The sequence below is a fragment of the Neophocaena asiaeorientalis genome, unplaced genomic scaffold (assembly GCF_003031525.2).
Source record: "Neophocaena asiaeorientalis asiaeorientalis breed wild unplaced genomic scaffold, Neophocaena_asiaeorientalis_V1.1 scaffold396, whole genome shotgun sequence".
Classification (NCBI taxonomy): domain Eukaryota; kingdom Metazoa; phylum Chordata; class Mammalia; order Artiodactyla; family Phocoenidae; genus Neophocaena; species Neophocaena asiaeorientalis.
In genome coordinates this window covers 3,063,078-3,088,909 of record NW_020172455.1, presented here as the reverse complement: position 1 = coordinate 3,088,909, position 25,832 = coordinate 3,063,078, and the positions used below count along the sequence as shown (strand labels likewise).

Below are 25,832 nucleotides of genomic sequence, written 5' to 3'. Positions count from 1 at the left end.
AACTCCCTGCCCCGTCCTCTGAGCCCCTGCTCACTGCTGACCCCATCTCTTACCCCCCTCCCCTGGCCTTGTTTGCCGTGCTTTGGCCACACTCACCTTCTTAATTTATTTTTATTTTTTATTTTTATTTTTTTTGCGGTACGTGGGCCTCTCACTGTTGTGGCCTCTCCCGTTGCGGAGCACAGGCTCCAGACGCGCAGGCTCAGCGGCCATGGCTCACGGGCCCAGCCGCTCCGCGGCATGTGGGATCTTCCCGGACCGGGGCACGATCCTGTGTCCCCTGCATCGGCAGGTGGACTCTCAACCACTGCGCCACCAGGGAAGCCCCACACTCACCTTCTTGCTGCTCCTTGACAATGCCAAGCACACTCCTACCTCAGGGCCTTTGCACTTGCTGTTCACTCTGCTCTGAGCTGTCCTCCTAAGTCTGTCCCTTCCTCCTCATGTGTGTCCCTGACTCAGGATTTCCCTGAGCATCCAAGCTAGAGTTACCTAGCCGCCTGGTAATCTTTGTCAGATCGCTTCACTTTATTTTTTTCCTAGCAGTTTGTGATCTGCGCGTGCTTTCTCTTTTGGGGTCTTGTTACTGGAAAGCCAGCCCTCTGAGAAGCGGGGTGCTGGTCAGTACTCAGTACCCCTGACGCCTGGCATATACAGTAGTTCGTCGGTAAATTTCTGTCCAATAAACGGATGGCTGACATTTCAGGAAGTGCAGGCTGGGCGCTGGGTCCACAGGGGTCTCACTTCGTGAAAACTCACATCTCTAGCAGCCTCCCTGGACGGATGTGGGGAAACTGGGGCCCCTGGAGGAGGTCAGGGCCTGAACCCAGCCTGCCTGACTTCAGAGCTCTCTCTTCCCACCATTTCATAAGTGGACCTATCTTGGGAGATGTCCATGGGCTATGAGAACAGTTACCACCAGTCCTCAGCCTGGGTGGGCCTCCCGGGAAGCCCGCAGTTCTGCCGGGTGGGCTGGGATGGATGCAGGAATGACAGCGGGTGCCTTGCTTCCTTTCTTTAACTTTTTACTGAAATTTAACTTGTGTGCATTAAGTGGACAGCTTGGTCAGTTTCCACAAGGTGAACAAATCCGTGTCACCAGCGCCCGGAAGCCCCCTCATGACCATTTCTGGTCATCGCCCCCCACCAGGAACAGCCGCTAGCTTGATGCTAACCACCGTGCGTCCGTTTTGTAAATGGACTCACGCAGCGTGTGCTCTTCTGTGTCTTCCGTTTCACTCAGCGTCATGCTTAGAGCTTCATCTCTGTGCCGTGTGTCACTGAGGCTCGTTTTGATTGCTCTGTGGTCCTCCACTGTACCAACACATTACAGTTTCTTATTCATTGATGGTGGATAGACACAGGGACAGTTTCCAGCAGGGACTTTTACAAGTCGTGCAGCTGTGAGCCTTCTCGGTGGACGTAGGTCCAACTTTCTGTCGGGAACACATCAAGAAGTTGGATATCTGGTTCATGGCGTGTGTGTAGTCATCTTTAGTAAATATGACAGTTTTTCAAAATGGTTGGAGATTGTAGGTTCCTTTTGTTCTGTGACAGGAGCTCAAATACCCAAGTAATGGGAGTGGACACAGGAGCTACAATAAGACGTTGTGAGTGCCCACTGGAAGCTGGGAATGCAGCTGGCCAGCCGCCAGGGCCCCAGGTGACCGGAGGGCTAGTGCTGGGTACTGGTCATGGCCACGCAGGGCTCAGGGTTTAGCTCGCTATCGCGTTGATGTCCTTTCCAGTCCTGCTCCCCTTTGTGAAGCTTGCATCCTGTGTGGTCTCACCAGCACGTCTTGGCTTCGATGGTATGTTCTGTGGTCTTTCCCGCCCCTGGGGACATCTGCAGGACATGCAGCCCCTCTAACTCAGTTCTTGAATTGAGCAGTAGAAGAAAATGCCTCTGTCTTGTGCCAAACGTCTGTGTGAAAGTATTCTGCGAGCCACTGCCCTGATTACCTGGGGACATGGGGGGATTAGTCATCCCAAAACCACAGTCACCTCAGAAATAGTCATAATCCAAAATCCATCCGTCTTTGACTCCAGACCCACTATATTTTTCTCCCACCGGGACTTTGCTGCTGAATTAAGTTGGACTTCAGGATATATTAAAATAATTTGTCGTCTCTTGAGCACACATCCACCCTGGTATGAGTGGGCAGATCAGGGGCAGCCCAGGAGGCCTGTGTCTGGGCGAGAGGAGGCGTCGAGCCCTGGCAGGAAAAAGCTTGTGTAGCTGCGTTTCCCAGGGGCTGGGCAGCAAGGACGATGGGCACTGAGCCCTCCAGGCCTGGGCAACTAGAGGAGGAACTGGCCCCAGAAATGGCCCTAGAACTGTTGCTTCTTAGGTGGCAATTCACAGTGAGTGCCCTGTGGGGCAGCGTGTGTGGTTTCGGGAACTGAGCTCTTTCAGCCTGGGCCGAGGGTGTATCCTGAGGGACTCCTCCCTCCCTGCCCCACCAGTGGACCAGATCACCTCCTTGAATGCAGAGCCATCCTTAGAGCTTGTGTTTGGCTGCCCACCCTTAACATCTGGCACAGGCCTGCGGGTACCCCACTGGGCTGTGGGCTCCTCAAAAGTTGGGCCAGTGTCCCTGCACCTAATACACACTGCAGGCACTCAGCATGTTTCTGGAGTGCATGCTGTGGGGAGAGACGGGTGTTTCAAGGCAGTTTTGCAGCTCAGCCTGGACTTGAGTCTGCCAGGTTCTCAAGGTCGGCCACATTGACGAGCTCTGAGCCCCGTTGGGTCCCCGGGCTGTAGCACTGGGAAGCCCTGTAGTTTGTCTCCCTGCGCCTTTGCCGTTCTGTCCTCTGAGGTAGAGAAGTACAAGAGCGCCGGCCTGGATTCTGTTTTTTTAAAAACAGCTTTATTGAGGTAGAATCCACGTTCCATACAATTCACGCTTAGAACGTATACAGCGCGATGGTTTTTAGTACATTTACAACTATATGTGTTGCTATCACTAATGGAATTGTTTTCTTAATTTCGTGTTCGGATTTTTCATCGCGAGTGTACAGAAATACAATTAATTTTTGTATGTTGATCTTGTATCCAGCAACCTTGCTTAACTTATGTTATTAATTCTATTTAGGTGGTTTTTTTTGTGTGTGTGGATTCCTTAGGATTTTCTATATATAAGATCATGTCATCTGCAAATAGAAATAATTTCACTTCTTCTTTCCAATTCAGATGGCTTGTATTCTTTTTCTTGCCTAGTTGTCCTGGTTAGAAGCTCTAGTATAATGTTGAATAGAAGTGGCAAGAGTGGGCATCCTTGTCTCATTCCTGATCTTAGGGAAAAAGCATCCGGTCTTTTCACCATTAAGCATGATGTTGGCTGTGAGTTTTTCACAACTACCCTTTGTCAGACTGAAGAAGTTTCCTTCTATGCCTAGTTTGAGTGTTTTTATCATGAAGGGATGTTGGATTTGTCAAATGCTTTTTCTGCATCAATTGAGACGAGCATGTGATTTTGCTTTTTATTTTATTGTATGATATACTACATTAATTGATTTTCAAATGGTAAACCAACCTTGCATTCCTGAGATAAATCCCACTTGGTGTGATGTATAATTCTTTTTATCCTTTATGTTGCTGGATTTGGTCTGCTAGTATTTTGTTGAGGGTTGGTTTGTTTTTCTTTTCATCCATGCCCATTAGGACATTGGTCTGTAGCTTTCTTCGCTTGTGAAGACTTTATCTGGTTTTGGTATCAGGGTAGTACTAGCCTCATAGAACCAGTTGGGAAGTGTTCCCTCCTCTTCTATTTTTTGGAAGAGTTTGTGAAGAATTGTTATTAATTCTTTAAGTGTTTACAGAACTCAGCAGTGAAACCATCTGGGCATTTCTTTGTGAGTAATTTTTTGATTATTAATTCAATCTCTTGCTTTGTTATAGGTATTTCAGACATATTTCTTCTTGAGTCAGTTTCGATAGTTTGTGTCTTTCTAGTTGGCTTAGAGTCTTACAAGAATGTTTTCAAGACCTCTCTGCTCTTTTAGTCAGTGTTGCCATTTAGTGCGTTCTTCCTATGAGCAAGTCTTTTGTGTGTGTGTACATTAGCTCATTTAATCTTTATAAGAGCTTGAGAACTAGGTCGGATTATTATCGTCTCCATTTTACAGCCTGGAAAACTGAGGCAGAGAGAAGTTAAATAATGGGCCAGGGTCACACAGCTAGGGAATAGGAGAGCTAGGATTTGAGCCCAAGCAGTCCAGCCACACAGCCCTCTCTGTTCTCCCGAGGCCTTGCTCTGTGCTAGGAGCTGGGAGTACAAGAATGAATCAATCCTAGTCACTGCCTGAGTCACTCCTCAGAGACCCCAGACCTAAGAGAGGGAGGTGCCTTAGGCCTAACGTGAACGAAGGGCTGAGAGGTCAGGCAGGGCCCCAGGAGAAAGTGATAGGTGAAGAGGGCCTCCTAGGAGGGTTCAATGCAGTGGGGCATGTGGGTGAGTCAGTGAGTGTGCCCCCTCCCCAGGGCTTTTGTCTTCTACCTCTCCTCTGTCCCAAGTGCCCAGAGAAAGGAAAGGGTGTCACAGAGAACCTTGCCCTACGATGCTGATGCCCCATCCAGCAGGAGGAGTTTGGAGCAGTACAATTGGGCCCAGGAGGTCTGTCTGAATCACCCAGGCCTCCGCAGTTTGCTGTCCCGGAGAGGAAGAGGCAGGACCATTTGTAAGACAATTGTGAGGCAGAAATCAGGAGCAACCAGACATAACTCGACATAATGATTTCTGCATAATGACTTCTGCTCCTCGATTCCATCTCGAGCAATGACTGCAATCTTTATCTGTCACAGGAAAGCTGGTGGCTGGGGGAGCCCCTGTGGCTCAGCGATAGAGCCAGGAGGAAATTTGCAATTTGAGTTAATGGAGTGTTCCCAAGCAGCCTGGGAGCCAGAAGCCTCTGGAATGATGGCCCCTCCTGCTAGGAAGCCTGGTGTCAGAGCTGGCCCAGCCTCCCAGGGATCCAGCCCCTCCGCTTTGTCACAGATGGGGAAACTAAGGATGCCAGAGATCACAGGGCCGCTCAGCACAGGTGCACCTCTCTGCTCTCCCCACTGCACAGAGCTTGCCCCGTGAGAGCTGGGGTGTGTCTGGTGAGACAGGACGGTGTCCACGTGGACTAGGGATGCTTTCATCCATCCCTGAGCTGATCCCTGAGCTCGATGTTCCTGCAGGGCTGCCCCCATGAGGCTGGGAATGGTGGGGCCTCTGTGGCCAGATGTTGGACTGACCTGCAGCCAGGCGAGGCCCCTAGGTATTAATTGTGCAGTATGGCTGGAGGGCGGGGTCCCCGCAGGAGGGCTGAAGCCCTGGGACCCACCTGCTCCAGCTCCGGGAAAGCAAAGGCCCCCCTAGCCCGAGGCGGTGCCTTCCCCCTGCACTCTCACGCCTCCTATAAGCCCCTGTAACTAACAAGTGCATCTGGAAAGAGCAGAAGTGGGTTTAGGGATTTGCATTTTGAACGTCCCACTTAGCCACGTGTGACCTTGGCAAGTGTCCCCAAGTCTGTTTGCTCCTCTGTAAACCGGGGGTTAGAATGGACCTTCCCCGCCAGGGCTGTTAGGAGGCTGTTAGGATGATAAAATGACCACCAGACACAATGCTTCTAGCACATTCTGCCACCGACTCTTGTTACTGGTTTTCACGAGGGTGACCTTGTGGAGGGCCCTTGACCCTGTCCGGACCTTGATTTCCCTGAGTGTCAAAGCAGAGATCACAGAGTCGTGAGATGAATTCGCTGAGATCATTGACGTGAAAGCGCCTTTTCAAAATCTGAGACGAGGCGAGCACAGAGGAATTTTAGGGCAGTGAAACTGCTCTGTATGATACTATGATGGTTGGATACAGGACATTAAACATTTGTCCAAACCCACAGAATGTAAAACACCAAGAATGAACTCTCATGTGAACTATGGATTTGGGGTGATAATATGTATCATTGTAGGTCCACCGATTGTAACACATATACCCTGGTGTGTGGAGGGGATGCTGAAGGTGGGGAAAGTTGTGTCTGGGGGACAGGGGGTCTGTGGGATCTCTGTGCTTTCTGCTCTGTTTTGCCGTGAACATAAAACTGCTCTAAAAAATAAAGTCTATTAAAAATGTTACATATAGATATATATGTGTGTGTCTGTATATGTATAAAATCTGTAAGTGACCTCCAGTGAGAATTTCTGGTGGGAAGATGTGTGGCTTTTCTGCTCCACGTCTGGAATCCTAGCAGTGCGTCTAAGTAATGTAACTGGCATATGAAGCTCTGTATTGGTGAAGCAGGGTCGAATTTCAACTCTGAGCAAAGCGCGCTCTGCCTGCAGTCATGTCCGTGTGATGCATTTTGGGGCACTCGTTTGTCAAACACGGATTATTTATTGAGCACCTGCTGCATACAGGCTCTGGGCCAGGAGCCTGCTGCACAGAAACAGACGCCGCCTCCCTGCCCTTGTGGAGCTCACAGTCAGTTCGGGGGAGCTGCAGCCCCTCAGCCTGCAGCAGCAAGGGGCGCCCTGGGGGCCCTCACACTGTGGGGGCCTGGGCTTTCCCGGTGGGTGAGCTACTCTGTTCCCGTCCTCAGGACCGCTCCAGTGAGTGCATGTAAACCATCATCATTGCTGTGGGGGGAGAGAACCTCGTATTGCGAGAAGATAACGGGGAAATGTGCGTAGATTGCACGGAACCGACCGGGGAGAAAGTCAGTTGCTCTGAGCCGGGGTGTCCCCACCCCACATGACTGGTCTGTCCTCTCTTGCAGGGCATGGTCTAGCAGCCCGGGCCAGGACGTGGAACCGGCCTCCGAGGTTCTGATCCCTGCTCCCTCTCCGCCTCCACTTGGCCTTGGGTAAGTGTTCCTGGAGACCAGACGGGCCTGGGGGCAGGTGAGGATGGAGAGCTGAGGGGCCTCTACCACTCTATGGGATCCCGACCACGTGCCGGTGTGCACGGACTTGACCCAGCTCAGCGGAACAAACAGGGAAGACCGGGCTTTGCGGGGACAGCCTGCCCAGCACTCCCATGAGATGGGTCAGGAAACTGAGGCCTGGAGACAAAAAGAACCACCCAGGTCCTACAGTAATCTAGGTTTCTTGTCCTAAATTAGCCGGGTTTTTGTGGGTAAGTCATTTGGCCTGGGTGCTTTGGTTGTGGGATGCGTCCATTGAGGAGAATTAGCGAATCAGAACATAAGGGGCAGGGAATTCCCTGGCGGTCCAGTGGTTAGGACTCGGCACTTTCACTGCTGAGGGCCTGGGTTTGATCCCTGGTCAGGGAACTAAGATCCTGCAAGCCATGCAGCAAGGCCAAAAAAGAAAAAAAGAAATACAAGGGGCAGACTTTTTCTTTAAACTAGTCTTTAAATTTATTTATTTTTTTTGTGGTACTTGGGCCTCTCACTGCTGTGGCCTCTCCCGTTGCGGAGCACAGGCTCTGGACACGCAGGCTCAGTGGCCACGGCTCACGGGCCCAGCCGCTCCGCGGCATGTGGGATCTTCCCGGACCGGGGCACGAACCCGCGTCCCCTGCATCGGCAGGCGGACTCTCAACCACTGCGCCACCAGGGAAGCCCTAGTTATTTATTTTTAATAGATCTTTACTGGAGTCTAATCGCTTCACAATACCGTGTTCCTGTTGCACAACAAAGCGAATCAGCCGTATGCACACACATGTCCCTGTTTAATTAAGTCCCATTTGGTTATTTTTGTTTTTATTTCTGGGGTTCAAAAAAGATCTTGCTGTGGTTTATGTCAAAGAGTGTTTTTCCTATGTTTTCTTCTAAAGGATTTATAGCGTCTGGTCTTACATTTAAGTCTTTAATCCATTTGGAGTTTATTTTTGTGTATGGTGTTAGGTAGTGTTCTAATTTCATTCTATTACATGTAGCTGTCCAGTTTTCCCAGCACCACTTATTGATGAGGCTGTCTTTTCTCCATTGTACGTTCTTACATCCTTTGTCATAAATTAGGTGACCATATGTGCGTGGGTTTATCTCTGGGCATTCTATCCTGTACCACTGATCTATATAACTGTTTTTGTGCCAGTACCATACTGTCTTGATTACTGAAGCTTTGTAGTATAGTCTGAAGTCAGGGAGCCTGATTCCTCCAGCTCTGTTTTTCTTTCTCAATATTGCTTTGGCTATTTGGGGTCTTTTGTGTTTCCATATGAATTGTAAGATTTTTTGTTCTAATTCTGTGAAGAATGCCATTGGTAGTTTGATAGGGATTGCATTGAATCTGTAGATTGCTTTGGGTAGTATAGTCATTTTCACAATATTGATTCTTCCAATCCAAGAACATGGCATATCTCTCCATCTGTTGGTATCATCTTTAATTTCTTTCATCAGTGTCTTATAGTTTTCTGCATACAGGTCTTTTGTCTCCCTAGGTAGGTTTTTCCTAGGTATTTTATTCTTTTTGTTGCAGTGGTAAATGGGAGTGTTTCCTTAATTTCTCTTTCTGATTTTTCGTTATTGGTGTATAGGAATGCCAGAGATTTCTGTGCATTAATTGGTATCCTGCAGCCTTACCAAATTCATTGATCAGTTCTAGTAGTTTTCTGGTGGCATCTTTAGGATTTTCTATGTATAGTATCATGTCATCGGCAAATAGTGACAGTTTTACTTCTTCTCCAATTTGTATTCCTTTTATTTCTTTTTCTTCTCTGATTGCCATGGCTAGGACTTCCAAAACTATGTTGAATAAGCGTGGTGAGAGTGGACATCCTTGTCGTGTTCCTGATCTTAGAGGAAATGCTTTCAGTTTTCCACCATTGAGTATGATGCTTGCTGTGGGTTTGTCATATATAGCCTTTGTTATGTTGAGGTAGGTTCCCTCTATGCCCATTTTCTTGAGAGTTTTTATGATAAATGGGTGTTGAATTTTGTCAAAAGCTTTTTCTGCATCTATTGAGATGATCATATGGTTTTTATTCCTTAATTTGTTAATGTGGTGTATCACATTGATTGATTTGCATATATTGAAGAATCTTTGCACACCTGGGGTAAATCCCACTTGATCATAGTGTATGATCCTTTTAATATGCTGTTTGATTCTGTTCAGGATTTTTGCATCTATGTTCATCAGTGATACTGGTCTATAATTTTCCTTTTTTTGTGATATCTTTTTCTGGTTTTGGTATCAGGGTGACGGTGGCTTTGTAGAATGAATACAGGAGTGTTTCTCCCTCTGCAATTTTTTTGGAAGCGTTTGAGAAGGATGGGTGTTAGCTCTTCTGTAAATGATTGATAGAATTCACCTGTAAAGCCATCTGGTCCTGGACTTTTGTTCGTTGGAAGATTTTTAATTATGGTTTCAATTTCATTACTTGTGATAGGTCTGTTTATATTTTCTAATTCTTCCTGGTTCAGTCTTGGAAATTTGTACGTTTCCAAGAATTTGTCCACTTCTTCATGGTTGTCCATGTTATTGGCATATTGTTGTTTGTAGTAGTCTCTTATAATCCTTTGTATTCCTGCAGTGTCAGTTGTGATTTCTCCTTTTTCGTTTCTAATTTTATTGATTTGCATCCTCTCCCTTTTTTTCCTGATGAATCTGGCTAAGGGTTTATCAGTTTTGTTTGTCTTCTCAAAGAACCAGCTTTCCGTTTTATTGATCTTTGCTATTGTTTTCTTCATTTCTATTTCTTTTATTTCTGCTCTGATCTTTATGATTTCTTTCCTTCTACTGACTTTAGGTTTTCTCTGTTCTTCTTTCTCTAATTGTTTTCAGTGTAGGGTTAGATTGTTTATTTTAGATTTTTCTTGGTTCTTGAGGTGAGGTTGAATTGCTATAAACTTCCCTCTTAGAACTACTTTTGCTGTGTCCCATAGGTTTTGGGTCGTCGTGGTTTCACTGTCATTTGTTTCTATGTATTTTTTTATTTCGTCTTTGATTTCTTCAGTGATCTCTTGGTTAGCCTCCATGTATTTGTGTTTTTTAGTTTTTTTCCTCTAATTGATTTCCAATCTCATAGCGTTGTGGTCAGAAAAGATGTTTGATATGATTTCAGTTTTCTTAAATTTTCAGAGGCTTGATTTGTGACCCAAGATGTGATCTATCCTGGAGAATGTTCCATGTGCACTTGAGAAGAAAGTGTATTCTGCCACTTTTGGGTGGAATGTTCTATAAATTTCAATTAAATCTATCTGGTCTTTTGTGTCATTTAAAGCTTGTGTTTCCTTATTTATTTTCTGTTTGGATGATCTGTCCGTTGGTGTAAGTGCAGTGTCGATTTCTCCTTTTGTGGTTGTTAGCATTTGCCTTATGTATTGGGGTGCTCCTATGTTGGGTGCATAAACATTTATAATTGTTATATCTTCTTCTTGGATTGATCCTTTGATCATTATGTAGTGTCCCTCCTTATCTCTTGTAACAGTCTATTTTAAAGTCTATTTTATCTGATACAAGTATTGCTACTCTAGCTTTCTTTTGATTTCCATTTGCATGGAATATCTTTTTCCATTCCTTCACTTTCAGGCTGTATGTGTCCCTAGGTCTGAAGTGTGTCTCTTGTAGACAGCATATATATGGGTCTTGTTTTTGTATCCATTCAGCCAGTCTGTGTCTTTTGGTTGGGACATTTAATCCATTTACATTCAAGGTTATTATCGATATGTATGTTCCTATTACCATTTTCTTAATTGCTTTGGGTTTGTTTCTGTGGGTCTTTTTCTTCTGTTGTGTTTCCCACTTAGAGAAGTTTCTTTAGCATTTGTTGTAAAGCTGGTTTGGTGATGTGAATTCTCTTAGCTTTTGTTTGTCTGAAAAGCTTTTGACTTTTCCATTGAATCTGAATGAGATCCTTGCTGGGTAGAGTAATCCTGGTTGTAGGTTTTTCTCTTTCATCACTTTAAGTATATCCTGCCACTCCCTTCTGGCCTGCAGAGTTTCCACTGAAAAATCAGCTGATAACTGTATGGGGATTCCTTTGTGTGTTATTTTTTGTTTTTCCCTTGCTGCTTTAATATTTTTCTTTGAATTTAATTTTTCTTAGTTTGATTAATATGTGTCTTGGTATTAGATTTTTCTTGGTTCTTGAGGTGAGGTTGAATTGCTATAAACTTCCCTCTTAGAACTACTTTTGCTGTGTCCCATAGGTTTTGGGTCGTCGTGGTTTCACTGTCATTTGTTTCTATGTATTTTTTTATTTCGTCTTTGATTTCTTCAGTGATCTCTTGGTTAGCCTCCATGTATTTGTGTTTTTTAGTTTTTTTCCTCTAATTGATTTCCAATCTCATAGCGTTGTGGTCAGAAAAGATGTTTGATATGATTTCAGTTTTCTTAAATTTTCAGAGGCTTGATTTGTGACCCAAGATGTGATCTATCCTGGAGAATGTTCCATGTGCACTTGAGAAGAAAGTGTATTCTGCCACTTTTGGGTGGAATGTTCTATAAATTTCAATTAAATCTATCTGGTCTTTTGTGTCATTTAAAGCTTGTGTTTCCTTATTTATTTTCTGTTTGGATGATCTGTCCGTTGGTGTAAGTGCAGTGTCGATTTCTCCTTTTGTGGTTGTTAGCATTTGCCTTATGTATTGGGGTGCTCCTATGTTGGGTGCATAAACATTTATAATTGTTATATCTTCTTCTTGGATTGATCCTTTGATCATTATGTAGTGTCCCTCCTTATCTCTTGTAACAGTCTATTTTAAAGTCTATTTTATCTGATACAAGTATTGCTACTCTAGCTTTCTTTTGATTTCCATTTGCATGGAATATCTTTTTCCATTCCTTCACTTTCAGGCTGTATGTGTCCCTAGGTCTGAAGTGTGTCTCTTGTAGACAGCATATATATGGGTCTTGTTTTTGTATCCATTCAGCCAGTCTGTGTCTTTTGGTTGGGACATTTAATCCATTTACATTCAAGGTTATTATCGATATGTATGTTCCTATTACCATTTTCTTAATTGCTTTGGGTTTGTTTCTGTGGGTCTTTTTCTTCTGTTGTGTTTCCCACTTAGAGAAGTTTCTTTAGCATTTGTTGTAAAGCTGGTTTGGTGATGTGAATTCTCTTAGCTTTTGTTTGTCTGAAAAGCTTTTGACTTTTCCATTGAATCTGAATGAGATCCTTGCTGGGTAGAGTAATCCTGGTTGTAGGTTTTTCTCTTTCATCACTTTAAGTATATCCTGCCACTCCCTTCTGGCCTGCAGAGTTTCCACTGAAAAATCAGCTGATAACTGTATGGGGATTCCTTTGTGTGTTATTTTTTGTTTTTCCCTTGCTGCTTTAATATTTTTCTTTGAATTTAATTTTTCTTAGTTTGATTAATATGTGTCTTGGTATGTTTTTCCTAGGGTTTATCCTGTATGGAACTCTCTGTGCTTCCTGGACTTGGGTGACTACTTCCTTTCCCATGTTAGGGAATTTTTCCACTATAATCTCTTCAAATATTTTATCAGACCGTTTCTTTTTCTCTTCTTCCTCTGGGACCCCTATAATTCGAATGTTGGTGCATTTAGTGTTGTCCCAGAGGTCTCTGAGGTTGTCTTCAATTCTTTTCATTCTTTTTTCTTTATTCTGCTCCTCGGCAGTTATTTCCACCATTCTTTCTTCCAGCTCAGTTATCTATTCTTCTGCCTCAGTTATTCTGTTACTGATTCCTTCTAGTGTATTTTTCATTTCAGTTATTGTGTTGTTCATCTCCGTTTGTTTGTTCTTTAGTTATTCTAGATCTTTGTTAAACATTTCTTGTAGTTTCTCAATCTGTGCTTCCATTCTGTTTCCGAGATTCTGGATCATCTTTACTGTCGTTACTCTGAATTCTTTTTCAGGTAGATTGCCTATTTCCTCTTCATTTATTTGGTCTTGTAGGTTTTTACCTTGCTCCTTCATCTGAGACATATTTTTTTGCTGTCTCATTTTTCTTTCTTTTTATGAGTGGGATTGTGTTCCTGTTTTACTGGTTGTTTGACCTGAGGCTTCCAGCACTGGAGTTCATAGGCTGTTGGGTAGAGCTGGGTCTTGGTGCTGAGATGAGGAACTCTGTGAGAGCTCAGTCCAATGAATATTCCCTGGGGTCTGAGGTTCTCTGTTAGTCCAGTGGTTTGGACTTGGAGCTCCCACATCAGGAGTTTCCCCCAACCCTGGGCTTGCGAATCAAGATCCCGCAAGCTGCATGGGGTGGCAAAAAAAAAAAAAAAAAAGAGAAAATTAACAAAGTAAAAAATAAAATTAGACTTGGAAACTAACGGATATGTTAGAAAGAATGTAAAAATAAAAATATAGATGAATCAACAACCAGAAGGTACATCAGTACCACAGTAGTAAAATAGAGGAGGGGGGAAAGGAAAAAAAAGCGGGGGGATGGAAAGGCCTTGGCTGTGGAGGGCGGGGTCTAAGCAAGGGTGAGGTTTGGGGGGGGCGGGGCCCATGCTTAGGACCCCCAGGGCTGGAAAAGGCCCTGGGGGCTGTGCGGGGTGGGGCTTAGGCTCAAGGAACAGAAGGGGCCCAGGCGAGCCCCCAACCCCGGTCTCAGAGGGCAGAGGACCTCACCTGGGGGCTCGGCAGGCTTCCCGGGCTCGAGTGGGCGGGGCAAACTCCCTCCTCTCCTCTCCTGCTCCTCCGGTCTGGGGTCCTTGAGGGCCCCTCCCGCCTGCCTCTCCTGATCTCCCCGGCCTCCCTCCTGTGCCCCTGAGGGCCCATGTGGCCTGGAGGGGGGTTTGGAGGGCGGGGGATCGCCCTGGGAGCTCAGCAGCCTCCCAGTGCCTGAGTGGGTGGCGCAATCGCCCTCCACTCCTCTCCCGCGCCTCCCTGAGGGCAAGGGGCAGACTTTGAAGAGGACAGTCCCGAGCAGGGCAGGGTGAGTGTGGTCGGGGCCCTCGGTGCTCCCAGCCTACGTCCCACAGGACGCTTGGTGCCCCTCTCCCAGGTGAATTGACTTTGCTCCATCCCCAGACCATGGTGTGCAAGGACGCAGCACCCTGCAGCTGGCTCCAGCTGTCACCCCTGATGACAAAGTGGGAAATGGGCATAGAGTCCTCCCTCCTCTAGCTAAGAAGGGGCCCCTGGTCGCTGATGCTCTTGCCACTGAGCTCTTCCCTCTCCCCCCACATCTCCTGTCATCCTCTACGCAGACCCCATCCTCCCAGAGGCACAGGGTCCCAGTGCTGAGCCTACCCTCCCCGCTCGCCCTGTCTACGCAGCCCCTCCCATGGCCACACCGGGACCCCAGCCGCATCGTTTACCTCTGACAGCTTGGGTTCAGACGCCCCCTTTTCCCACCCACCTCCCTCTTCCCAGTCGTCTCTCTCCAGCCCCCTGCTTTGATGCCCTTCCCGTCTCCCCAGACTGATCACAGGAATCTCTTCCTCGCCCAGAGGCCCCCCAGCCTCCTGTCCTCCTGCATGGCGAGGCCCTAACCGGGTTCGAACCCCAAACCTGGAGCACTGAACCCCACCTGCTCTCCTGTCAGACAAGGGGCAAAGTGCAAGGTAATTAGCATGACCTGTGAGCCCTTCATCTGTTTGAATCCGCTACCCTCCAGGCCTCATGTCAAGCTTTGGGTGTGAGGGAGGCTCTGTGAACGCAGGGCACCTGCAGGGTCTGAAGGTGGCATCCAGCCCCTGGGCCTTTGCTCGGCCTTGCCCTCTGCCTGCACCACCTTTCCCCTTGTATCTGTTTCACACATCCCATCCCTTCCCAGGCCTTCCTGACCCTGGCAGAGCCGGTGCCTGTCACCTGTGCCCAGAGGCACTCTGTACTGCTCCCTTGTGATCCCTATTGCCCTGCGGGCTGCACTGAGCCAGCTGGCTGCAGCGCTGAGAGCTCGGCTGTGCTGCTCTTCTCGAGCTGAGTGTTCAGTCCTGTCCCGAAGGAAGGAACCAGTCGGTGGGTGGGACAAAGGCCTTTGACTTGGATCTGTGCACTCAGATCCCTCTAGGCCACTTAGCCACCCCCCAGTCTCACCCATAAGCTGGTTAATCACACCTCCCTCCCTGGGGTGGTTACGAGATTAGAGCTAAGAATAGTGTCCGGTGCGGTGCTGGGGCTGGTACCACTGGGGTGAGAAGGAGGCTCGGGGGCCCCTTAGCTCCTCCGCCTTCCCGCCCAGGTGCCCAGTAGTTACTACAGTGACTGCTCTAAGTCCTCAGCCCTGCCCTGCCCGCCCCCAGTGCTGTGGGTGCCCACGGAGGCCAGGGATGTGGGCTCTGTTCCCCAAGTGGGGGGAGGGCTTGGGGCAGCGGCTGTTGGAGGCTCAGCCCTGCCTGGCCATGCCCAGCCCAGGAGAGCCAGCCTCAGAGCCCTCCCGGGATGTCTGGAATTTTCTCGCCCTCAGAAGCAGAGGGTGCCACTTTGTAATTCTCATCTTCCCACCCAGAAGGCATCACCTTTAGCGCTCGGCTATGAGGCTAAGATCTGGACCCCAAGCCTGCTGAAGTGTCACCACCTTAATTTCCGAGGTCGCTGGGTGCCTGGCATGACAACCGGTGTGTCTGAGGGCAGATGCCAGGTTGCCGGTTCCATCTGGGGGCTCCCACCAGATGTGAGCTGGCAGCTCAGACCCACAGGCCCCCGCAGACCCCGGGTGCAGCTTGTTTCACGCCGGCACAGATGCCACGGCACCAGCCGAAAACTCTCCTCCCGGCATCCCGTGGGTGGGGCTTTCCTGCCTCTCTTGTTTGGACACTGGGGTGTGGACTTCCTGACGGAGGGGTGTTACTCCCACTGCCCCATCCTTCCTTCTCTCATCTTCCCTGTTCACCCAGTGAAAGCATTCACTGGGGTGGAACAAGAGACTCAGGCGGGGCCCCTGCCTCAGGAGACAGATTAGTGAGTGGGTCTCTGGGCTTTTCTCCCCAAAGAAAACAGACACAGCTTCACGTGGAAGGTGCTGCTTTCATTAGTCCAGTCTCCTTTCATCAGCCCTGTTGGAGCTGGGTCTGGGTCTCCTTGCCTGGACATCACCTGCATACAGATGCCCAGCTGGAGGCTGGCGGGTGGGCACTGGTGCACGGGGTGAGGGTGGTGCCTGGCCAGGTTGAGTCCTGCTGAAGATAGTAGCGAGGCGTCGGGAGCTGAAGCAGACGCAGGGGTCCAAAGGGGGCAGAGGAGCTGGTCTGTGGTGTCTCTTCCCATCCCGGGACCCCGGGTATTTCAGTGCACACACGGCAAATATTCAGTAACCCCTCCACCCCTACCACCACGAGATCAGAAGCTCTGGGGGGCAGATGGCACCTCTGGTACAGGAACATCCTTGGTCAGGATGTGCTGGGTCAGTGATGGGAAATGGGGGACCCCTTCTCTCTTCCCTCTGCCTTTGGTGATGGACAAGCCAGTGTGTCCCCTGCATCCTCCATCTCGGCCCACCTGCTCCAGGCACTGGAGAAGGGGCACCTGCGTGCTATGGCTGCGGGTCCCAGCCTCCACCCCCAGCAATCATGCATTCATTCCCTTGACAAACATGTACCGATCACACACACTAGAGCTTCCAGGCTCTGGACTTCCCATGGAGAACGAACTAGAATAAAACCTGGCCCCAGGGACTCTGTATTCTAGTTGGGGGGAGAGAGACAATTCAGTAAAATAAAGAGAAAAAATAAAGTAGGCAAGGGGATAAGAATGTTTGTTGCGGCTTCAGTTTTGGACAGAGGACTTACAGAAGGCTTCACTGAGAAGTGCCCTGAGCCAAGACCTGATGGAGGCGAGGGAGCAATTTGATATCAGAGGAAGAGCCAGTGCAAAGGGCCTGTGGCAGTAGCATGTCTGAGGTGTTCAGGAGCGGCAAGGACATCAGTGTCACTGGAGGGGATGAACAAGTGGGGGGCTAGGAGATGAGCCGGACGGGTGGGAGGGTGTAGATCATGCCTGAGGAGTGGGACACTCGCAACCATAATCCAACAAGGAGAAGCATCTCAGTGCAGCCGAAATCGCACTGCATGGTGGACCTCTGCACACAGTTCAAAGATAATAGTTGCTCATAGAGATTTAACCATGGCTGTGTAAGATGGTAGATGAACAGGGACATGGAGACCAGGGGTTCTGCAGGGGCCAGGAGAAACATGACCCCGGGCTAACCTCTCCTCTGGGTGCTGTCCACCTGCCGTCCGGAAGTGGCCGGCAGAACGGAAACTGCTGTGGTTTTGAGGCGGGGCACCGGGAAAGGGAAATCCTTCCTAGCTTGTATGTTGATGGTTATTTTTAGAGTAACTAGCGATGACTTGGTAATATCACTTCCTATGGGCGTCTCCTTCAACCCTCAACCGCAGGGGCAGGTCCTCCACGACGAGCGTCGTGGGCAAACGTGTGCTCACACGTGCACACACACGCACACATGTGGTACGTACCACTTGGCTCAGCGTTTTCATCCACTGCGCAGTCAGTGGAGGGGTGGGGGCCATTGTCCTGGCCTGTCTGCAGGACGGCCAGCCCCAGGCAAGGGAATCGCTGTCTTCGGCATCCCTGAGCTTCTGCTCTGGGTAGGTTTCTGCATGAGAAGAAAGGCAGGGGTAAAAGGAAGGGCACCTGCCGGTCAGTCTTTGCTCAGCGCCCAAGGGGCGGGACAGAGAGGGAGGCTTCATAATGAACAGACGAAGCATCAAGCAATGTCCCCGGGGTCTCTCTGCCTGCTGGCCGCTGGCGGGGCCCCTGAGCCAGGTCTGAGCCCACTCGGCTCTTCCCCCTCTGTCGCCCACCTCTCCCGTCGAGCCCACGCTGCTTCCTCTGGTGGCTGTTCCTAGGACCTCAGAGGGTCTCCAGGAAACTGGCTCTTCCACTGATGTCGCAGAACATCTGTGTCAGACGGCCTCTGATGGACAATTCCGATACCTGGAGGGCCAGGAAGGCGGGCTCTCGGGCACGCTGGACAGCGCTCCGCGGCTACAGATGCGCTGAACTGCTGGGCCCACGGAGGAGCTGGGGCTGCTGCCAGGGGCGCCCCCGTCGCCGGCCATCTCTTCTTCTTCCTTGCTTCCTCTCACCAATTACGCATCCATCGTGTGTGTGTGTGTGTGTGTGTGTGTGTGTGTGTGTGTGAGGTACTGTGCTAATTGGCTGTGGATTATTCCTAGCTGCGCCCTGAGTAACTGGAACTCAGCTCTATGTCTTTGGGGAAAAGGGTCAAGGAGGGACCCCCTGGGCCCTGGGCTGGAATGCCACCTTCCTTCCCTCCCCCTTCTGCACCCCTTCCGCTGCCTCCCTCCCTCCCCACACCTCCAGCACCGTGCTGTCTCAGAGTTAGGCTAGAGTAGGAACTAACTCGGAGTAGAAGAGGAAGGAGGAATTCACGCCTTCCATGTCTTCCTTCCTTCCCAGCTAGACTGGAGGAGCTTTGGGGGCACCTTGTACTTTTGTGTATCCCAATGGTTCCCACTCAGTAGGTGCTCAGTTAATCTGTGTTGATCGACACTTTCTGTGTGAGTTTGTGTTTTGGCCCCAGCTCTCCCTGCAGAATCTACGGCTTCTGGTGCTGCGATTTAAAGAATAAAAATGGCAAAGGGCAACATTTGTGAGCTGTCTTCACTCTGATTATAAATACAGTCTCTGATGACAGCTCAAGACCGTAGCCCTGGGCCCACCAAGGGGCAGCTGGCACCTCACCATTTGTGTGTCCTGGCCAGGCTGATGCCACTTTTAGGAAGAATGACTTACTGTTTTTATTTCTCTCCAAAGACATTAAACATGAATCAAATAGCAGATGAGATGATTCACTGGAAGTTTTCTTCCAAGTTTCAAAAAACACACACAAAAAATGGGGATTGGTGTGCTGAAGCGCACTTGAGTGAAGCCGGGCAGCCTTCGGGGGAAGCCACCCCTCCAGGGGCTCTGCCGTGGGCAGCACCTCGCAGAGTGGACCTTGCCCTGAGGTCGGAGCCCTGTGTCAACCGGCACAAAACCCCAGGGGGGCCAAGTGGTTCTTGAAAACACCTCAAGCCTAATGTTTATAATGACATTTCTTCTGTTTCTACCCAAGACATCACAGAATGTGACCAAACCTCATTCATTTGGGGCACAGGAATTCAAAATTTGGAAAGGGTTAGTTTAGGGCCCATGGCTTGAGAATTGAGTCATCACTCAGGCAGGAACCTGGCAGAAATTAGCTTTCTACCACCTGCTGGGAAAAAAGGGAACGGGTCTTTTCCCAGGGATCCCGGGGAGAGGGACACACACTCCAGCCATGTGGGCCGACTTCTCCAGTGCTGTGGAGGCCTCCACTGGGGATAGACTCCAAGACGTTTTTTAGAGTGGGACGTGCCTGGGGGCCACATTGTCCAAACTCATATTTTTTAGATATGAGGAAAGTAAAGCCGTGAGACCTGTGACTTACCCAAGCTCGCCCAGGCCTCCTGAGTCTGCCCTGAGGGGGGAACGTCGGTGGCTGTGCTAATAACACCTGATTCCTTCTGCTCACTGCAAATGCCCGTCATCTACCTCACAGCTCTCTGCCATTCCAATCCTTACCCTTTGCCTGAAAAAGGGTATTTTTTCAGGTATTTTTTGACTCAGACTTTACCCAAAGCGCAGTTCAGATTTGTAATTCGTCAGAATTCCTAGCATTTGATGGTGCCTTTTCCTTCCTTCCCCAGCTGCCTCTCCCCTCCCCAGCCTGCATTTGTCCTTTTGTTCCTCAGTGTCCTCTACTGCTCTGTATTGCTCCACGCTGTTCTACGCTGTTCACTACTGTTGTGTTGCTAGGCCAGTCATTGCCCAGGAAGGTGCCTGGGGAGGTAGCAGGCCCAGCTGTGCAGCCAGGACGGGTACTTGCTGGCGGTGGTCTCCCCAGAAGCTCGGGCCTGTGAGTGTTTGAAGTGGGGATGCGGCCTGGGCTCCCCGCCCATCTCCCCGGCATTGTTCTTCCAGCCACACCGCACGTGTTCACACCCTCACGCCGCCTCGAATGCTGACTTCTCCTGGAATGCTGTTCTGACCCTTCTCCACTGGGTGGACGTTCCCCGGATGGCAGCTTGGAGGCCCACTCGCCCCTCTGCCCCCGCAGAGCCCGGCTCCGGCATGGCTCACATGTCCCATCTTCAGGTCCTGCTGGTGCATAAAGTACCTGCGAGTTTAGTTGGTGTATAAAATAGAGGTGGCACGAGTGCAGGAAGGATAAGCACGGCCCATAGTGTTTTCTCTGAGATAATTGAATTCCCAGGAGTGAAATCCCACTCATTCCATACGCTGTCGTGTAGGAAAGGCCTTCACCCCGAGAGCACCGCCAGCTGACTCACCACCAGATCTGAGTCTGATTTCCGTCCCAGTACCAGGAGCCAGAGAACAGACTGAGGCTTTCAGACAGTCAGTGGTGGGGACCACCCCAGTGTGGAGGAAAGGGGCGTGCTGTGTGTGGGATGGGTATGGTGTGTGTGTGATGTGCGTAGGGCGTGATACGTGGCATGTTGTGGTGTGTGTGTGATGTGTGTGGTGTATATGGATGGTGTGTCTGTGGGTATTGTGTGTGGGGTGTGTGTGTGTGTGTGTGAGGTGTATGTGGTGTGTGCAGTATGGTGTGTCTGTGCACAGGTGTGTCACAGGCCCACCGAGGGCTGCTCTGTCCAGCACAGATCTGAGCGGCCGGCCTCCCGGGAGCGCAGGGGTTGCTCTGGGCTTATTCTCCTTCAGTATCTGCGAAGCTCCCTGTCCTTCAGGGAGCCTGTCCCGTGGTAAACAGGATCCTCGTGCCCGTTCAAGTGGACCTGAACCAGTTAGAAGCCCAGGAGACACCTTGCTGTTGGAGAGAGCCCTTCACCTCCTCGGGATGGGGGTTCGTGGTGTCCGCGTCGCGCTGATCCCCGGGGCCTTGGGCTGGAGCCGGACTTGCCTTGGGCAGTGTGAGCCCAAGGCTCTGCCGCTGTTGAGGGACTGGGCTCCTCCCATCCTTTTCCCTCACTTTCTCTTTGAAGAGCAGGAGTTGGATTTCCACTGGCCCTGCCCCCGCTGGATGTACTGAGCTGCCGGGATCCCAGGCCCTCTGCCCACCCGGGTGTGTGGCCCAGGGTTTAATACCACTGTGTCGGGCATGCAAGGGAGAGGGTCGGCCGGAGAGTGCGGGACCGCCTGCAGCCTGCGGCCTCCCAGCCTGGCTCTGTCTGATGCTGTGATTGAGCCCATCAAGTGCATCGCGCATGCCTTTTATCATAAAAGCTGTGATATGACCTCCGTATATCTGTCTGATGCTTACATTTGTCAAAGCCCTTTCACAGCCTTCATTTCCCTTTATCCTCACAACTGCACTGTGAAACCAACGGGTTGGGACCCTTATCCCCATTTACTGCCAAGGAAACTGAGGCCCAGAGAAGCCCAGAGACAGCCAAGACCAAAGGGCTGGAGAATTGGGTCCTGGGAGGAGACTCAGGCCATTTACTGTACGGCGGGGGTCCCTTCGGTACACAGTCCCCATCCCGACTGCAGCCCCCGAGGCTGGCATTCGGTCCCCTTTACAGAGGAGCGTCAGAGGCTTAGTCTGGAGCCTTGAGACGGGGGACTGCCTGCCTGACTGAAGCCCGGCGAGTAGTCCCCCCCCCATGCCTCCCGAGAGCTGCCTGTCCAGCCACTGCGTGCTGGGTGCTGGCCCACCGGCTGGGCCTCTCCTTCTCCGTTCCTCTCCTGCTGGGAGGACGTTGCCTCGGGGAAGGACAGCGGCTCACATCCCTGCCGGGAGCATCAAAGTGGAATTGCCCGCTCACTCTGCCGCCTGCCTGCGGGTCTTTCCCACGCGGGCTTGGTCTGCGTGAGTCACTCCGCAGCCAGCCGGGCCCAGGCAGCCAGGAGGAATTTACTCCAAGATGTGCAGGGGCCGGTGTCCCAAACCTCCATGCGCAATAAGCCAGCTGAGGTGGTGGCCCCTCTGCCAGCTCTGTGCCCCCCAGGGCTGACCGAAGGGGGAGCAGATCTATGGTGGGGCTGGGAGTGGAGGGAGTGGCTTCTGAAATCTCACACCGGTTCCTGTCTTCAGCCCACGGTGTCCAGCCTGCTGTGGCCTCTTAGGTTTCCTTCAAAAGAGCAGTCAGCCTGCGGCCGGCTCTGCGTCCCTGAGGTGATGCTGTGTGACTCATATGTTCGTTAGTTTCAACCTCGGAGCTTTTATCGTTCCATAGACCAGTGATAGAGTCCTGAGTCCTGGACTAGATTCATTCTGAGCGTTTTCCTGGGGCATGGGCTCTTTCTGGGGAGGGTTGGGGGGCGTCAGCCCCTCCTGTTGCTCCCCTTGACCATCTCCTCTGCAATCGGTGTTGCGTTTTGGGCGTCCTTCTGCAGTCATGCTCAGTGCTCACGTCCCAGCCTCTGTGGCCCTGGCTGGGTTCTCTCTGGGCCTCCTTGCCCTGGCACACGCCTTTGTCCACCCACCTGGAGAACTCTTGAGCCCTTAAGCCTGGCTCAGACCTGCGCTGTCTGACCTCCCAGCCGTCTCACGGGGCACAGGCCAGCTCGGCTCCGGCACTCCTGGACCCTCGTGAGTCAGCCTCGTTCTGCACGTTACCCATGTCGTGGCTGTGCTGGGGGCACCTGGGAAGGGTCTCTGCGTCTTGTTCATCCAGGTGTTTCCATGCCCAGCACAGAGTGGGCCTCGGGAACATTTGTGGGCAAAAGGGAACAAATTTCCCTCCCCACTCCAGCCTGGCATTTGGGGCTGTGCCACCATGAGCGTCAAATTTGCCTTCAAAGCAAGGCACTAAGGCGCCAGGTGGGGCAGAGGAAGACCCAGGCTCTGGGGCCAGGACTGCACACCTGGATGCCCACCTGGCTCGCTCAGGCCCACCTCGCGCCAGGTGCTGCTGGCCCCGCTCCTGGCCTGGCATCCAGCACCCTCTGTAGAAACTTGGGACTCACCTATGGCTGGACATGCATGGCAATTTCAGCACTAAGAAAAATCACGTGGCGTTGGTTTTGGTCCTGCCTCGAGTCCTTTTCCTGTTGCATCATCAGAGTCCGTCGAGAGAGGCTCATCCTCTCGGGCATTTCCCCTTCCTTTCCCTGTCTTGTTCTTCCCCCAGAGGCTCCTTTACGTCTGACCCACTAACCTGCCTTCCTCCGCTGGGGAAGCAGTTCAGAGCGCTCGTCCCCTGAAGATTCCAGTAGCAGTGACCTTGGCTCTAGGGTGAGGCTGCACCGCTCAGTTGAGATCCCAGCTGGAGGGCAGAGTGAGCCCCCGTGGCGGAGGACCACATAGCTGGGGGGGTGTTCACCGCAGGAGGGAGGAGATGAGATCCCAGCTGGAGGGCAGAGCGAGCCCCCGTGGCGGAGGACCACATAGCTGGGGGGGTGTTCACCGCAGGAGGGAGGAGATGAGATCCCAGCTGGAGGGCAGAGTGAGCCCCCGTGGCGGAGGACCATATAGCTGGGGGGGTGTTCACCGCAGGAGGGAGGAGATGAGATCCCAGCTGGAGGGCAGAGTGAGCCCCCGTGGCGGAGGACCACATAGCTGGGGGGGGTGTTCACCGCAGGAGGGAGGAGATGAGATCCCAGCTGGAGGGCAGAGTGAGCCCCCATGGCAGAGGACCACATAGCTGGGGGGGTGTTCACCGCAGGAGGGAGGAGATAGCACCAGTTTGGTGAACGGACCTCTACTCTGCTGCAGCTGGTCCTGTGCCGATACATGGAACTTTCCAGAACACCAAGTCTGAATTACAGAATGTCCCTTCCTGGAGCTTCGAACCTGAGCAAGAGAGCACTTTGTCATCCTAATCCCTGATGTTGCTTCCCATTTTCCTGTTACTGGAAGAGCCCCAAACTGTTAGAACAAGAGGGTCCTAGAAGAAACCCATTCGCTTGTTCATCTGTTCGTTCATTCGGACACTGCGCTAAGCCCTTGGACACGCAACCGTTATTCAGATATTTTTACTGAGCCTAGTTGTGTGCCAGGCCCTGTTCTGGGCAGTGTGGGGATGTAATGGTGAGCAAAAGCAGGGAGTCAACCATGTATCAGTATAGGAACGGCCACGGAAAGGGGGCAGGGTAAGGGCGGGTAAGCAGCATCCGCTGCTTGAGATGGACTCTTTGGAGGAGGTGCCGCCAAGAAGACTCGAGCAAAGATGTGAACACTGAGGGAGTGCACTTTGCAGATACTGAGGGGGAGGGCAGACAGGTGGAGGGAACTGCAAATGCAAAGGCCTTGGAGGTAGAACAGGCTAGCAGGTTCTCCTACTAGCATGAGGAGGTATCCTCTTTCCTAAAGGATCTCACAGTCTAATGAGCGAAAAACATTAGTAAACGATGTACTAAAAGTTGAGGTCATAATAGAAATAGGTTTAAAAATGGTATTGGAATGCAAAAGGAAGAGCAACTGTAGAGGGGTTAGGAAATGCATCCGTGAGTAGGTGACATTTGACCTGGGCTTTGGTGGATGAGTAGGAGTTTGCTGGGTGGCTGAGAGGAGCAGCCACATGGTTGACCTGGTGATTTCAGGCACAAAGTATTCAGGGAAAGCTACCCACAGTTCCTATTCCTGTTGTGTTAGCGGTTTCTGCAAGGGAAAGAACATCCTCTCCTCTCGGGGACTTTCCTTTCCTTTTCTCCACCTCTTCCTTTTCCCCTGCCTCATTTAGGGCATGTCAACCTCAGGAAAGTGGAAGGAGAGGATGGCTCAAGATAAGGAGGAGATTTCTCTGCCTTGCTTGGCCAGCCTGCCTCTTTCCTTCCTTCTCCCTTCCTCTCTCTTTTCCTCTCCTCCCTCCCTCCCTCCTTCCATCCTTTTATATATTTTTAAAGCTTTGGGGAGTCGTGGGGTTTTAAACTGCTGGGGTGGATACAGAAGTCAGGAGGACTTTCAGTTGGATTTTCTCAGCTATGGTCATTGCCTGGAGCCCAACCAGCAGGTGGCTCCCCGAGGTACATGGGCTGAATTTGGATCCAGGTACACCCAGTAGCCACCGGCTCCAGAGGTGTTACTAACCCCCTCTTGCCCTAGATCTCACCTGGGGCTCTTGTGTTCTCCCTCAGAAGAGGAGGAGGGACACCCCCTTTCTGCAGCCCCTCCCCCTGGCCTTACACCTTAGCCAGGACCAGACCTGGGTCTTCATTGCAGCTGGCCTCCGGCAAAGTTCTTGAAGCTGCTGAAAATAGAAACCTGTGGGACTCACATGTAATTATGAAACGCAAACACCCTTATCTTTCACTCAAGGGCACCAAGGAGTGAAATAAACACAGGCCACCTCTCCCAGCTGGGTCGCAGTTAGCAGTGGGTCTGTAAACAGGACGCTAAGGAACTTGGTAGCCCCCTAAACCGCGCCCCAAGGATCTACCCAGTGCTGAGCAACCACTAGATAGACAACGCAAGTCACCTACATATGTAATTTTAACTTTTCTGGTAACCACCTTAAAAAGGTAAAAAGAAACAGATGAGATTAATGTTACCAAAATGATTAATCTACTGTATCTCAAATGTTATCATTTATCATTTCACATGTAATCAGGATAGAAAAATTATTTTTAATTAATTAATTAATTTTGGGCTGCGTTGGGTCTTTGTTGCTGCGCGTGGGCTTTCTCTAGTTGCGGCGAGCAGGGGCTACTCTTTGTTGTGGTGTGTGGTCTTCTCATTGCCGTGGCTTCTCTTGTTCTGCAGCACGGGCTCTAGGCCTGCGGGCTTGCTCAGTAGTTGTGGCTCGTGGGCTCTAGAGAGCAGGCTCAGTAGTTGTGGCGCATGGGCTTAGTTGCTCTGTGGCATGTGGGATCTTCCCGGACCAGGGCTCAAACCCATGTCCCCTGCCTTGGCAGGCGGATTCTTAACCACTGCGCCACCAGGGAAGTCCCGAAAAATTATTAATGAGATATTTTTTCCCTGTATTAAGTCTTCAAAATCCAGTGAGAATTTTATGCCTAGGGCACTTATATGCATTCAGGTCAGCCACATTTTTTTTTTTTTTTGTGGTTCGGGGGCCTTTTTCGGTCGGGGGG

The 25,832-nt window shown here is 50.6% G+C and overlaps 1 protein-coding gene across 1 annotated transcript in view; it reads left to right on the top strand.

Annotated features, from left to right (window-relative positions):
- The window catches only part of HPCAL1 (hippocalcin like 1), a 112,852-nt gene that overhangs the window by 72,970 nt on the left and 14,050 nt on the right, over positions 1-25,832 (top strand). The window contains exon 2 of the mRNA XM_024737713.1: positions 6,763-6,849. The gene's annotated coding sequence lies outside the window, so the exon portion shown is untranslated. The remainder of the gene's footprint in view (positions 1-6,762; positions 6,850-25,832) is intronic.